The 13,748-nt window shown below is 43.0% G+C and overlaps 1 pseudogene; it reads left to right on the top strand.

Annotated features, from left to right (window-relative positions):
- Positions 1-658: 658 nt before the first annotated feature.
- On the top strand, positions 659-776 carry LOC126417896 (5S ribosomal RNA; annotated as a pseudogene).
- Positions 777-13,748: the final 12,972 nt, after the last annotated feature.

Below are 13,748 nucleotides of genomic sequence, written 5' to 3' on the forward strand. Positions count from 1 at the left end.
CTGGGCCCAGCCGCCACACCCAAAGCGCCCTGCCCCCAGGGACCAAGTGCATGCCCCTCTTCGTCTGTGCTCCCACTTTGAGGTGCAAATAAGAGGACGATGATGTGACGGAGAGGGAGATGTAGGCAGAGGCAGGCAGAAAGCTTCGCCGTGGCTGTAACGTATGAGGGGGTGTCCTACTTAACTATCACAAAGAACTACATGTCCCAGTCTTCAGTACCTGCACAATTGTAAGACCGGACTGGTACTTCATAAGAAAGGCAGCAGAGAGAACATATTTCTTGCTTTTATATATGTAACGAATAAATGTTGTCTTTAACCTATGTGTTTTTAAATTCGAAGACGACTATATGCAGTATGTGACTGTTTCTCTCTTTGATTCTCACTTTCTGAAACATTATTTTGACTGAATAATATTAATGACAGATTAAAATTCCAATAGTTAAATTAGTGTTGATAATGCCTCACAAAGAAAAACGCATTTCGTTTTACAAATTTTCTCAGTAAACTAGTTTCTAAAATTCTTTGTAGAGTCCTACGATCTATAAAAATGGTCTACACTAACAAGAAAATATCTTAATTGGTTTGGCTGCAGATAGATCACGAGCTGAACTATATAATTCACATACTAGAATTAACAAAGCTCCTTAGTTCAGTTGGCAACGGCCTTGTCGCAGTGGATACACCGGTTCTCGTCAGATCACCGAAGTTAAGCGCTGTCGGGCGAGGCCGCCACTTGGATGAGTGACCATCCTGGACGCCATGCGCTGTTGCCATTTTTCGGGGTGCACTCAGCCTCGTGGTGCCAATTGAGGAGCTATATGACCGAATAGTAGCGGCTCTGGTCAAAGAAAACCATCATAACGACCGGGAGAGCGGTGTGCTGACCACATGCCCCTCCTGTCCACATCCTCAGTGAGGATGAAACGGCGGTCGGATGGTCCCGGTGGGCCACATGTGGCCTGATGACGGAGTGTTTTTTTTTAGTTCAGTTACATCAGCAGTGTTCATGGTTGCTGCTATAAGGGATTTAAATGATGTTAATTTATACTGGTTATTTATATTCCTAATTTCAAAATAAAAACAGTCATGGTTGCAGAGGAAACACTACTTTTATTGGTGCTATTCGGTCTTCCGGTGTATCATCAGTGAATCTATAAGAAAAAGAACATTATGTTAGTCAGGGTATGGTCCTATCCAGCAGACCTATCGTGGATATTACGAGTTTTACTGCAGAACTTACTTTAATACACCTAAATCAGCGAACGTGAAATCTGTGGGGAACTTTGTGGGTACCTACGAGCAAACAATGCAACTATTCAGCTACTGAGAGCCACGATGTGGGGGAAACCTTAAGGTGGGACGTTCATGAAATTCACCGAAAATGTTAATTTTTGAATTTACTTCTATTTATTAGTTGAACTCATGGACAGTAAGTTCCCAAAGTTTCAAAGGTGAAATCGCATCCGAACTGCCTGAAAAATAATTGACGCGACTTCCCTGTCACTCCTACTTTTTGCAGCAACACTCAATACTAGCTCAGTAGACAACGATTACCTGAATTGTATTCACAAATGAGTGGCTTTCAAATTACATCCTGCATGTTGTCAAGATTACTTTAGCTTCTTAAAAAAGTGTGTTTATGGCAAAACACATAATCCAAATGTACCTCTACATTCGCTCACATGGAAACGATGCTGCCGGCCACGGTGGTCGTGCGGTTCTAGGCGCTCCAGTCCGGAGCCGCGCTGCTGCTACGGTCGCAGGTTCGAATCCTGCCTCGGGCATGGGTGTGTGTTATGTCCTTAGGTTAGTTAGGTTTAAGTAGTTCTAAGTTTAGGGGACTGGTGACCTCAGCTGTTAAGTCCCATAGTGCTTAGAGCCATTTGAACCATTTTGAAACGATGCTCTAAAACCAGAATTTCATCTGTTACAGCTGTCAGAATTGCAATTTATGACGCAGTTCTTGTATTTAATGTTGGAACATAAGGAGGATGGACATATTAGAGATTGGGTTTCAAGATAGGAAATTTCGCTCAAGACGTCTTGAGAAAAATAGATTCACATTGCGTCTCTGCAGCTGAAAAGTCAGCTGAAGTCCTAGTAGAGGAAATAAGGTAGCAAACAAGAGACTAGAATGGAAGCCATGAAGGTAAAGAGGACCCTGAGTACCAATCAGGGGCCCCCTGAAGAAGTAACATAAGAAAAATAAAGTTGGGTTGAACTCTAAACTGCGATTCCTGAAAATAGTCTTTTTTAAAGTTTATGTACATTTTTCTCTGTATCTATGAAGGCTAGAACAACGAAAATTTGTGCACTTATTTCTATAAACCCAATAAATGTTGGCGCAAGAGTAATATTGAAATTCCGAGTGTAAGCTGAGATGTCCGGAAAAGGGCTTGCACTTTTGCATTAATTTTACATTATACTTACAGGCTTACAACCAAAAGTCATTAAAATTCTTCTATTTGACATATTAAAAAAAGCTTACTGTATGCAAGCTGATTAAACAGAGAAAATTTTCTTGAAATGTCGTGAATAATTGTTGACAAAAAGATCCATATAATACTTCTTGAAAATGAAAATTTTAAACCTTATAAAGAAAGGAGGATATAAGATGAACATCAACAAAAGCAAAACGAGGATAATGGAATGTAGTCGATTTAAGTTGGGTGATGCTGAGGGAATTAGATTAGAAAATGAGACACTTAAAGTACTAAAAGAATTTTGCTATTTGGGGTGCAAAATAATTGATGATGGTCGAAGTAGAGAGGATATAAAATGTAGACGGGCAATGGCAAGGAAAGCGTTTCTGAGGAAGGGAAATTTGTTAACATTGAGTATAGATTTAAGTGTCAGGAAGTCGTTTGGTTGGTTGGTTGTTTTGGGGAAGGAGACCAGACAGCGTGGTCATCAGTCTCATCGGCTTAGGGAAGGATGGGGAGGGAAGTCGGCCGTGCCCTTTCAGAGGAACCATTCCGGCATTTGCCTGGAGTGATTTAGGGATATCACGGAAAACCGAAGTCAGGATGGCCGGATGCGGGATTGAACCGTCGTCCTCCCGAATGCGAGTCCAGTGTCTAACCACTGCGCCACCTCGCTCCGTCAGGAAGTCGTTTGTGAAAGTATTTGTATGGAGTGTGGCCATGTATGGAAGTGAAACATGGACGATAAATAGTTTTGACAAGAAGAGAATAGAAGCTTTCGAAATGTGGTGCTACAAAGGAATGCTCAAGATTAGATCGGTAGATCACATAAAGAATGAAGAGGTATTGAACAGAATTGGGGAGAAGAGGAGTTTGTGGCCCAGCTTGACTTGAAGAAGGGATCGGTTGGTAGGACATGTTCTGAGGCATCAAAGGATCACTAATTTAGTATTGGAGGGCAGCGTGGAGGGTAAAAACCGTAGAGGGAGACCAAGAGATGAATACACTAAGCAGATTCACAAGGATGTAGGTTGCGGTAAGTACTGCGGAGATGAAGAAGCTTGCACAGGATAGAGTAGCATGGAGAGCTGCATCAAACCAGTCTCAGGACTGAAGATCACAACAACAACAACAAAGAAGTTAAATATGTATAATCCGAAGAACTTAACAGTAAATGTGTTAATTTCGTGTCAAGTACGGTACAAAATTTCATTGACGTATCTCCAAAATTGTGGATTTGTTGCATCTTTTCATGTATGTTCCCACCCCTACACTCTTTCAAAAGCAGTGCTGCTATAAGGCCACACGTACATGTTACGAAACCACGTAGCACAGCCTGTAGATTACGCAATAACTCGTTCCAATCAGGCTTACAAGTTTGCTTACAAAACACACAACGTTCGCGCAGCCAGTCGACTAGGTAACTTTCCTATAGGTGGCGCGCTTGCGCGCGCCCTTAACATTACATCAGACATAAACATTCTTAGAAAGTTTACTTTTAAAAAGGAAGCCTAAATCGGCATTTAAGTTATGCAACCAATGTGAGAATAGCTTTGTAAGCAAATACCAGCTATTTGAGGTGCGCAGAGTTGCCGTGTGTTCTTATGTGCATTATACGCTGAAATACATGTATGAATAAACAAACTATGAGTGTGTACCTGTGGGAGCCTTCCAATAAGTAATTTTCATCATTTTACCAAAAAAAATGTACACACAGATTATAATTTTGAAATAATTTTATTGATATTGTACGTATATTGCTTCTGTTACTTTTCTACGCCCAATGTTTTACCAAACATTTTTCGTAACGTAACACAAGTTTTTCCAAAACCAGTATTTTACCCGGTACGAACGTGTGTTCGCAGCCAGCTGTTCGCTGTTGATGTGACTTCAGAATCGATGCTGAAGTGTTACCTCCAAGGGGACCTTTGAGTAGTAGGCACAGGTGAAAAACATTTGGGGCAAGGTCTGGTGTCGATGGAGGATTCGGGAGCGCTTCCCAGTTGAATCTTCCGAGCTCGATCTGGATGATTCGAGCTGTATGAGGCCAAACATTGTCTGCAGGAAAAAGTCCAGGACGTCTCCCTTTGATAGCAGCACACAAATTCCTCAAGACTTTACCTCTCTGTGTTCATTGTGGTGTTGCAAGGCAGGCATGAACGTGTAACAACCATCCCTCCCGCCTCCAACAGCCCAGAAAGATGGTTACCATAACTTTCCCTGCCGAATTTGTTACCCTTGCCTTTTGAGGGACTTCCACATCATGCTTTGGCATTTCATCTCGGGGATCGAATGATGGACTCAGGTTTCAACCCTGTTTGACTGCTCATACGGCCTTCCCCACAGGCAGCGGTTAATTCCCGACTGATATCGACTGCGATCAGTTGTTTTGCTGCAGAAAAATGAATGACAGAGGGCAGCTCACAAACTGTAGTGAAAACTTCATGGTAAATGGCAGCATATTAGCGAGATACTAAGGTATGCTTCGTAAGCCGGTGGGAGTGTTTGTGAGGGTACTGGTGTGTAGTATCTGTCAGTGGTTGTTCTTTGGAGGGCGACAATGCCCAGTGGCGCAGAGAGTCGCAAGTAGAGGCAGTTGTTGAGAAGCCATGGAAGGTGTAGGCTGTGTGAGCCAAAGGCGGTTGCGTAGAGAAGGATTTATCTCTATGTTTAATAGTAGTGGCACACAGTTTGAATAATAATGTGTTTATGTTTGGGCAGTGTGATAAAGGAAATAAATTAAATTTTACTGCCTCTCCAACAGTTAGTACCACACCATTGCATTTAACAATGAACGAAGTCTTGATATAAACGGTCAACCACACAAGAGGATTGTAACATAATAATCATTAATTAACCCATATAATCTCCAAGGAGAAACGAGCTTATACGTTGTTAACACATTACAGTCGCACTCGTCAGCCCTCACATAACACAGGCACAGTATATTTTCAGAGAAATAAAATAGGGAAACATGCTTATTGAGCTACCCTCTCACGATATCGTTTTCATCAATTGAGGTATATATGCAGACTGACGTTACAAACATAAACATATACGAAGGCTGGGACTCGAACGCGGCTTCCGGCTCTCTAGGGAGATGTGCGCTAAACACTACGCCACCGTGGCGCAGTGGTTTTACACAACTGCACGGACAATCCTACTGGCATACCACCCTTCTCCATCGAAATTCCGACTCACGCGTCGTCTATCTAGTAGGTGGGTAAAGCACTTACGCCTGGGTTTCAGGAAGCATCCCCAATTTTGTTCTATACTGAGGTGCTGTTCCAACAGACTTTGAAAGCCTCTGCAACGCTGTTCGAGTTTAGGGAAAATATTAGGTGGGGTGAGTGTGAATCGGAATTTGGACTGAGTAGGAAGGCATGCTCGGATAGTTCGTGCAGTTGTGCAAAGCCACTGCGCGTTCGAATCCCGGCCGTGGTACCAATTTTCATTCGTCATTTCACTCTGAATACATATATTAAAACTGTTTGAGACGTGAAAAGGTCTCTGGAACCATACAGTTTCATTTGATTATCATTAATTAGTTACAGAATCATTTTCTGAGAAACTTAACATCTAGGTACTGTAGTTCTCAATTCGCTAGAGCAATCAATCATTCATAATAAGAAACACAGTCATAACTCAGTCACTCAATATGATTCAGAAATTTTACTTGTTAGAATGAAATCAGGCGATGATTGTTCTTCTCTGCAGGCTCGTGCTTTGCGGCAGTCTGCTAATCTGTACAAATAGAATGCCTCATATTTCTGGGAGCGTTGTATAACCAGTCGGGAAACCTCAGATCAAGCGGATATTTGACTTTGATGAAGTTTAACCTTCGGAAGAAGTATTGGAGCTCTTGGATTATTAAATGCAGGTTCGTATCCAGTCTTTCGGAAGTTCCCTTGTGATTAACAACTACGCAATATATCGATGAATATTCTCAAATGCCAAATAATGTAAATTGTTACACACCTTTTGTATGAAGGAGCAATATATATATATATATATATATATATATATATATATATATATATATATTTCCCTTTTAATCGTACAATTTCGTATCAGTTATCTTTTGTCATAAATCGCAAAATTCAGATTACAATTCTTCAAACAATGCTTAGGCTAATCGGCACGAAGACCATCTCGGAAACTTTTTTTAACAACCACCAGAGAGACTACTACAAAGAATAATTATGCGCTCATGGCACAGCTATTGAATGAAACTACTTTGCGCATGGATTCAGCGAGTATGAAGATAGATAATTAATAAACGTCATTGAAGGGTAGAGTTGTATCAGAATAATTCATCGAATATAAAGAGACATTACAATTCAGTAATTTCAGAATGCACAACTCAATTATAAGAATTACATCTAGTGTAGTTCTAGAATGTCCAAGGGAGACTCCGGCCCAGCAGGTGGCGTGTTCAATCCCAAGCAGGAGCAGAGAAATTTTTCTCGTTCTGGTCTCTCCAGGACGGCGCCAGCTCCCAGTTCAGGGAAGTACCGGAGATCCCTGTGGGTAAAATGCACCCAGGACGATGGGCTCGCTACCTTCTGATTCTCTGTAAAGAACTACATATACAAAATTTTAAAAAATGAAAACACTTGTTTAATGTGCCAAAAAGAGTCAAATGAGCACCATACTCCGCTATAGAATCCTGATGGATTTGACGCTACTGATATTCAGAGACTGTGTTCAAACTATTAACTGAGAGGTTACATGAGCACCGTACTCCACTATGGAACCCTGATGGATTTGACGCTACTGATATTCAGAGACGGTGTTCAAACTAATAACTGAGAGGTATTGCTGAAAATGGAAAATGACATTAGTCAATATTGATGCGCAACTGATTTCTCCGCATTAATGATTATCTAACACGCTCAGAACAATCAGTTACTTCACGAATAACGTCTGCGGCTTCCGCTGAGCGGGCAGCCAGCTCTTGTGGAGTGTCTAGCGTTGTTCGCATACCGCAGGCTTCCCCTCCCACCACAGAAGGAAATCCATAGGAGCCTGATCGGGGCAACATTTATGTACACAGAAGCAACAAAATAGCTGTGAACGTTGTTACCTGTAGAGCCCAGCGTCAAACCGCTGAGGTAGCACTGGCGAGGTGGCAGTCGACCTGTCGTGTATATCACACAGCAAAAGCGTCTTTTCTCTCCTCTAACTCTCTGAAATAGTATTCATCAGCCGGGAGCTTGAACTCTCTCTGTGAACATAATTAGTGTCAAACCCCTTCTTGGACCCCTACCGGGGAACGGGTCCCTGTAACGTTTTTTTCACATACAAAATGTGTTTCCTTGTATCTTCCATAAACATAAAAAGAATTTTTGTGCGTGGTTCTTATCTGATCCCTTGAGCATCTTCGCTTCTATGAGACATATCTCTCCCATCAGACATGTGCTCACAGCTCTTTCGGTATGCATGTTAGAAGCCATGTTTACTAGCCTTGAAGCGATAAAAAGTCTTGGCCGCTAAACAAATCGTTGTACATGTCCTGACGGCGCAAGTAATGTACAACGTTATTTCTTACTTGTTTACATTTTTTAATGCATTTCTGTAGGTCTATTCGCGTTTTCATTGTTGTTCTATGTTCTAGCAGGGCGCTGCACCAAGTCTCTTACAACTTGGCAAGGCCAACTACATACTGAAGTCTTTCATGTACACTGAAGCGTCAAAGAAACTGGTATAGGCATACGTATTCAATTACCGTGGTATCTAAACAGGTAGAATACAGCGCTGCGATCAGTAACGCATGTATAGGACAACAAGCGTCTGGCACAGTTGTTAGATCGCTTACTGCTGCTGCAATGGCAGGTTATCAAGATTTAAGTGATTTTGAACGTGGTGTTACAGTCGGCGCAATAACGATGGGACACAACATCTCCGAGGTAGCGATGAAGTGGGGATTTTCCCGTACGACCATTTCACGATTGTACGGTGAAGATTAGGAATCCAACAAGACATGAAATCACTGACATCGCTGGTGCCGGAAAAAGTATCCTGCAAGAACGGGACGAACGACGACTGAAGAGAATCGTTCAACGTGATAGAAAAGCAATCCTTCCGTTAAGTGCTGCAGACTTCAATGCTTGACCATCAGTAAGTGTCAGATTGTGAACCATTCAACGAAACATCATCGATATGGGCTTTCAGAGCCGAAGATCCATTTGTGTACCCTTGATGGTTGCACGACAGAAAGTTTTACGCCTCGCCTGGGCCCGTCAACACCGGCATTGGACTGTTGATGACTGGAAACATGTTGCCTAGTTGGACGAGCCTCGTTTCAAATTGCATCGAGCGGATGGACGTGTATGCGTATGGAGACAACCTCATGAATCCATGGACGCTGAATGTTCAAACTGGTGGCGTCTCTATACCGGTGTGGGGCATTCGCTGTTGGAGAGAATGGAGCCCCTGACACGTCTACACACGACTCTGACAGGTGACACGTACGTAAGCATCCTCTCTGATCACCTGCTTCCATTCATGTCCATTGTGCATTCCGACGGACTTGGGAAATTCCAGTAAGACAATACGACACCCCGCACGCCCGGAATTGCTACAGAGAGGCTGCAGCAACAACACACTTCTTAGTTTAAACACTTCCGATGGCCACAAAACTCCCCAGACATGAACATTACTGAGCATATCTGGGATGCCTTGCAACATGCTATTCAGAGGAGATTTCCACCCCTTCGTACTCATACGGATTTATGGACAGCGCTGGAGGATTCGTGGCGTCATTTCCCTCCAGCACTACTTCAGACGTTAGTCGAGTCCATGGCATGTCGTGTTGCGGCACTTCTGCGTGTTCGCCGCTACACGATATTGAGCACTTTTACCTGTTGCTTTGGTTCTACAGTGTATTTTAACCGCGAATTCCTGTGTTTAGAATGATCATTCGAATCAAAGTAGTCAAGTAAACATGGGTCTAAAAGCATACCTTGAGAGCTATGAGTACTTGTTCATTATCGACACCGTTAAATATAGCTCTTCTAATGAACAAGTGATCATAACTTTTAAAGTAAGCGTTGTAGAGCACATGTTCGTGTCATACCCCTGAATATTGATCAACACTTTGTACACATTTTCGGGTTTAGCTGAAGGGCGAGGAATATGTGCTTCGTAGAATGTAATTAGTAACAAAACAAACTTTCTCTGTTCCTTTATGTTAAATGTAACATTAGACATCTGTTAGGTCGCGTCCTACGTAAGCGACAGAAGAGACCGACAGCGCGCGACAACTTCAGACGAAGGAACACCACCGCAGGTATGGTAACGGAAGTGTCCTACGTGGGCGAATTCCGTGGCGCTGCCTCTTGTCTGCTACAATTAACGACGTCTGAACTTAAACGAGTTAGAATCTTTTCGCTGCAGAGCGCACGACAGTGAGAGCGACAGCCACCTGTTTTCTCGGCAAAGCAGTGATGCGGGCGCAGCTTTGAAACATTTATCATCCAATTTTAAGAAAACTATTCCGCGAACCCCCCATAAGCCATGGGACTTGCCGTTGGTGGGAAGTCTTGCGTGCCTCAGCTATACAGATAGCCGTACAGTATGTGCAACCACAACGGAGAGGTATCTGTTGAGAGGCCAGACAAACGTGTGGTTCCCGAAGAGGGACAGCAGCTTTTTCAGTAGTTGCATAGGCAACAATCTTAATGACTGACTGATCTTGCCTTGTAACATCAACCAAAACGGCCTTGCTGTGCTGGTACTGTGAACGGCTGGAAGCAAGGGTAAACTACAGCGGTAAATTTTCCCGAGGGCATGCTGCTTTACTGTATGGTTAAATGATGATGGCGTCCTCTTGGGTAAAATATTTCGGAGGTAAAATTAGTCCCCCCGGCCGGGGACTACTCAGAAGGACGTTGTTATCGGGAGAAACAAAACTGGCATTCTATGGGTAGGAGCGTGGAATATCAGATCCCTTAATCGGGCAGTAGGGTAGATAATTTAATGACGGAAATGGATAGGTTAAAGTCAGATATAGTGGGAATTAGTGAAGTTCGGTGTCAGGAGGAACAAGACTTCTAGTCATGTGAATACAACCAAAACTAAATCAATTAACGGTAATGCAGGAATAGGTTTAAAAATGAATAAAAAAATAGGTACGCAGAGATGCTACTAAAAGACAGCATAGTAAACGCCGTATTGCTGCCAACATAGACACGAAACCCACTGCTACCTCAGTAGTACACGTTTATATGGTAACTACACTATGTGCGTTTCTCATATTAGATGCATTGTGCTGCCACCTACTGCCAGGTTCTCCATATCAGCGAGCTCAGTATTAAAAGACATAATGAGAGAGCAAAATGGGTTGCGCCGCGGAACACGCCGACTTCTAGCGTGGTCAAGTGATTGGGTGTTAACTGTCTCATACGTCTGTAGGCGAGATTTCCACACACCTAAACATCCCCAGGTCCACTGTTTCCGATGTGACAGTGAACGCGAAACGTGAAGCCACACGTACCGCACAAAAGCGTAGAGGCCGACCTCGTCTGTTGACTGACAGAGACCGCCGACAGTGGAAGAGGGTTGTAATGTGTAATAGGCAGGTGTCTATCCAGACTGTCACACAGGAATTCCAAACTGCATCAGGGTCCACTGCAAGTACTATGACAGTTAGGAGGGAGGTGAGAAGACTTGGATTTCATGATTGAGCGGCTGCTCGTAAGCCACACGTCACGCAGAAAATGCCAAACGATGCCTCGCTTGGTGTAAGGAGCTTAAACATTGGACGATTTAACAGTGGAAAAGCGTTTTGTGGAGTGACGAATCACGGTACACATTATGGCGATCCGAAGGCACGGGGTGGGTATGGTGAATGCCTGTTGAACGTCACCTGCCAACGTGTGTAGTACCAACAGTAAAATTCGTAGGTGATGGTATTATGGTGTGGTCGTATTTTTCATGGAGGGGGCTTGCACCCCTTATTGTTTTGAGTGGCGCTATCACAGCACAGGCCTACATTGATGTTTTAAGCACCTTCTTGCTTCCCACTGTTGAAGAGCAATTAGGGGATGGCGATTGCATCTTTCAACTAGCTCGAGCACCTGTTCATAGCCGGCCAGAGTGACCGAGCGGTTCTAGGCGCTTCAGACTGGAACCGCGCGACCACTACGATCGCAGGTTCGAATACTGCCTCGGGTATGGATGTGTGTGATGTCCTTAGGTTAGTCAGGTTTAAGTAGTTCTGATGACCTCAGATGTTAAGTCCCATAGTGCTCAGAGCCATTTGAACCATTTGAACCTCTTCATAATTCACGGCCTGTGGCGTAGTGGCTACACGCCAATAACATCACTGTAATGGACTGGCCTGCACAGTGTCCTGACCTGAAATCTATAGAACATCTTTGCGATGTTTTGGAACGCCGACTTCGTGCCAGTCATCACCGACCGACATCGATACCTCTCCTCAGTGGAGCACGCCGTGAAGAATGGGCTGATGGGCTGCCATTCCGCACGAAACCTTCCAGCACCTGACTGAACGTATGACTGCGACAGTGGAAGCTGTCATTAAGACGAAGGGTGGGCCAACACCATACTGAATTCCAGCATTACCGATGGAGGGCGCCACGAACTGAAACGTCTTTTTGAGCCATGTGTCCGGATACTTTTGATCACATAGTACATCTCCGAAGATGATGAAGAGATTGTAGAAATGTATGATGTGATGAAAGAAATTATTCAGGTAATTAAAGGAGACGAAGATTTAATAGTCATGGGGGACTGGAATTGTACTGGAGGAAAGGGAAGGGAAGAAAACGTATTAGGTCAATATGGACTGGGGGTAAAGAATGAAAGAGGAAGCCGCCTGGTAGAATTTGGAACAGAATATAAGTTTATCATGGCTAATACTTGGTTTAAGAATCATGAAAGAAAGTTGTATACGTGGAAGAGGTCTGGAGACTTTGGAAGATTTCAGATAGATTATATAATGGTAAGACAGAGATTTAGGAACCAGGTTTTAAATTGTAAGATTTTCAGGGGCTGATGTGAACTCGACCAAAATTGAATGGTTATGAATTATAGTTTAAAACTGAAAAAGCTGCTAAAAGATAGGAATCTAAGGAGATGGGACATGGATAAACTGAAAGAACCAGAGATTATGGAGAATTCAGACAGAGCATTAGGGAATGGTTGACAAGAACAGGGGAATGAAATAGAGTAGAAGAAGAATGGGTAGCTTTGAGAGATGAAACAGTGAAGGGAGGAGAGGACCAAGTAGGTAAAAAGACGAGGGCTAGTAGAAATTCTTGGGTAACAGAAGAGATATTGAATTTCATTGATGAACGGAGAAAATATAAAAACGCAATAAATGAAGCAGGCAAAAGGAATACAAACGTCTCAAAAATGATATCGACAGGAAGTGCAAAATGGCTAAGCAGGGATGGCTAGAGGACATATGGAAAGATGTAGAAGCATGTATCACTAAACGTAAGATACAAACTGCCAACAGAAAATTAAAGAGACCTTTGGAGAAAAGAGAACCACCTGTATGAATACCAAGAGCTCAGACGGAAAACCACCCCTAAACGAAGAAGAGAAAGCGGAAATGTGGAAAGAGTATACAGAGGGTCTTTACAAGGGCGAAGTGCTTGAGGGCAACATTATGGAAATGAAAGTCGGCGAGGAAGAAGATGAAATAAATGATTTGATACTGCCTGCCAGACTTGACACAATACTGAAAGATGTAAGTCGAAACCAGGCCCGGGAGTAAACAACATTCCATTAGAACTGCTAACAGCTTTAGGAGAGACAGCCATGAGAAAACCCTTAGATCTGGTGAGTAAGATGTATGACACAGGGGAAATACCTTCAGTCTTCAAGAAAAATATAATAACTCCAATCCCAAAGAACCAAGGTGTAGACAGGTGTGCAAGTTATTGAACCATCAGTTTAATAAGTCACGTCTGCAAAATACTAATACTAATTCTTTACAGACGAACGAAAAAACTGGCAGAAGCCGACCTTGGGGAAGATCAGCTTGGATTTCGTAGAAATGTTGGAACAAGCGAAGGAATACTGACAAGACGACTTATCTCAGAAGATAGATTAAGGAAAGGCAAACCTACATTTCTAGCATTTGTAGGCATAGAAACAGCTCATGACAGTGTTGACTGCAACACTCTCTTTCAAATTCTGAAGGTGGCAGGAGTCAAACACAGCGTGCAATAGGCTTTTCACAATTTGTACAGAAATATAGAAGTCGAGGACCATGAAAGGGAAGCGGTGGTTCTTAAGGGAACGAGACGGGGTTGTAGCCTATGCCCGATGTTATTCAATCCATATATA

Source organism: Schistocerca serialis, chromosome 8 (assembly GCF_023864345.2).
Source record: "Schistocerca serialis cubense isolate TAMUIC-IGC-003099 chromosome 8, iqSchSeri2.2, whole genome shotgun sequence".
Lineage (NCBI taxonomy): Eukaryota > Metazoa > Arthropoda > Insecta > Orthoptera > Acrididae > Schistocerca > Schistocerca serialis.